Below are 3049 nucleotides of genomic sequence, written 5' to 3' on the forward strand. Positions count from 1 at the left end.
TAGTATTTGCCTTTTATGAAGAACATTCAACTGTCTTATGACTGAAGTCTGGTTTGAGAAATGCAGGCTGACTATGCAAGAGAGCCGGTTAAGTCATACGAGCCCCAAAGAATAATACTTAGTGTATTATTCAGGGCTAGGCTTTGAAAACTACAAATAAAGCAAACTTCTTTCGAAATCAAGAACACGAAAATGATGGAAGGTGTGTCTAATTGCAAAGCAAAACGTAAGTGTTGTGCTCAGCCTCAGTTTCCCTCTGGATTGAGGAAACCTGCAACAGTCGATGAAAACACTTGTCATGGGCTGGCAGATGTAAAATAAATTGGGATCCYTCAATGCATCATCTTGTAAAACTTCTGGGATCATGTTTTGAAGCGGCTTCTCTCTCAGCGTAGGGGAAACTTCTCCTTGCATGCCATTGATAGAAGAGATTGTGGTATCAGATCCTTAGAAAACCAGGTATTGATTATATTGCTAACTGAAGTTGCTTTTGAGGAGACTATATACTGCCGACATTAAGAAAAATAGGGTGCAGCAATTATCTGTTCTGCATGTTGCGCCAGAAGCAGTAACTATCGGAGTTAATTCACTTCCTGGATTTCCCCCATCTTTCTCCTCTGCCCTCATACGTTCGGTGTTGGGGCCAGTGGGTGTTTGGTTGCCTGTTAATTGGCCTGGTTGTTTTTAAACACTTAAAACTCCCTTTCAACACCTTACATTACCTTACGGGAGGGCCCTGCGGCCGAGCTGCCGCTGGCTGCGCGCGCTGGGCCGGACGGGTTGCGTCACAGACCGGTTTCTGCAGTGACGTGCGCTACGTCGTGCTGGCCCTGCGCTTGAAGCGGCTAATGGGCGGGTTGCTATGGAAATAAACTTCTAGTTCAGATTGCAGGTGTATGCTTTTCTTCCTTTCCGCATCAGGTGAAACGCGAGATTTTGTGCGGATAGGGTGGTGGTCGAGGAGGAACAAAGGGGGTAAAAAGAGGAGAGAGGAACCAAAACAGCACACCGAGATCTTCAAGTACATGAATTTAAGCTTGGATCTCTTGTTTCTCAGATGAATTGCCTAATTCCAAGGCTATTTAGGAAAGCACATAATCCTTCCACAGACGTTTCAGGTTCCACAACTCGTACGTTAGTGACCGGCTCTCCCATTCCCGGCCGATTGCATCAGTGAGCAGCCTTGAACAGCTTGAGTGGGTCTTGGAAGAAGTTGTACTAACTCATATTCAGGCAGACTGCGTTCATATGATATCTGCTTTTCGTTTTGTTTTATAAACTGGCAGTCTTGAAACACTAGCTTGTGTGGTAGGAGAATACTGCAGTACTACAGATGATGAAATAGCATTGCATGTTTTGGGCTTTTAGAAGACAGTTGTGTCATTTGAGTAGCATATTAAGTACTCATTTAATATTTATATCTCTCTGCTAAGAGATATTAGGGAGGGGAGACAATTCAGCTTTGTAAAAAATAGAGACTTGGGTATGGACAGGGTTTGCTGTCAGCCCAAATAATGGGGGTTGGCACTGCTGTTTGCTGGTTTCATTAGCAGCAGCATCTGGGGTATAGGGTAGCGTTGGCGTTATTTCACAAAGCCAGGCTCTTTTTAGAACATGGGTCAGTAGGCAGATACCTGGTAGCCAGCTAATACGTTACTTGGCTTCAGCTGCCTATTTAATTGAATTTAATTTTGAAATCACTGAGGTTATGAAACCCATTCCTCTCACCGTGGTTTTTAATATTCCTACAACTTGGACAGTGCCTTGAACAGACAGAGCAGAATCTGTTTGGAAGTATTGATCTTTAGAAATAAATGCAAGTAATGTAAGCTTCAGTGTAACTGACTGTGGTATTAAATAGTTGGAAATGAATGGGGCACGCTCACTGGAATTATCTAAATTGCTGTACTAGATCAATTAATAAAATGCCAAACTACTCGGCAAAGTGATTAACTAACCAAGTGTCGATGAAGACCGCTTGGGAGTTGTGTAGGTGGTTGTTCCTGGGTGGTGGTTGGAGGGGGAGGAGTTACACATGAGTAGCTGGTTTCTGAATTTTGTTTACAAACAGTTAAATTAAATACTGTCCACCACAGCAAATGGCTTAAGCAGTAGAAATTTTCTTCTGCGCAATCCGAAAATGCGAAAGGAGGCTAGAATCTTCCCCTGCATGTCTTGCTCATATCTAAGATCACAGGAAGATGCAGAAGCCCAAATAATAACAATGCCAGGAATTTCTCAAGAGCTATAGTTTAGGTGCACTTTATGGAAGATGGAGATCACAATTTGGAAGACAAGGTATTTGTATGTAAGGTAGAGGGACCACGTGAGCTCTTTGAAGAGTTTCAGGCAGTTATGTGCACGCACATAGTGTAGGTACAATTGGATTTTTTTTTGTGTTGAACATCTGAAAAATGAGTTTTAAACTTCCTTAGATATTTGGACACCAAAATGTGACATCTTGTAACGGCAAATGTTCCTGTTAAGACTTTGGGGAGGGGAGAGGGAAGCGGAGGCTTGTTTTGTGGGGCAGCTGCTCCTGCTGCCTTTCAGCGGGTGGACCTGGGCCTGAAGAGCTGTTGCGTGACCCGAATTGCCGATTGCAAGCACCCGCATTGGCTTCTGCTCAGTGCTCGGCCCTGTGGCTGCTGACCTAGGATCTAAATTCCTTTAACTCTTGTCATCCTGATGTTGCTATAAAGAACAGTGTAATGGCAATGGTTAAGATTCAGATGTTCATGGGCTTACTAATTTCTACAGTCCATTAAAGATTTCCTACGTCAGGAAAACAGGGTGTTCCTTTAGTCTGCCATGTGAGCATTTATAATTACATATAGCAGAAAGTTAACGAAGGACTTGTTATGCCTCTTGGCTTTGAACCGTGTTTGAAAACTGAGTCCGTGCTCTGAGCTGCTCTCAGAGAACTAGCTTTGAATGTGATTTTGCTGACAGATATTGACAGACTAAATTTGCAGAGACATGGTTTCCAACACTTGCTGTGTTAACTCATTCCTTGGTCTTTATGAAACGTTCACAGAGCGCTAGCAGC

Source organism: Apteryx rowi, unplaced genomic scaffold (genome assembly GCF_003343035.1).
Source record: "Apteryx rowi isolate R43461 unplaced genomic scaffold, aptRow1 scaffold_304, whole genome shotgun sequence".
NCBI classification, from domain to species: domain Eukaryota; kingdom Metazoa; phylum Chordata; class Aves; order Apterygiformes; family Apterygidae; genus Apteryx; species Apteryx rowi.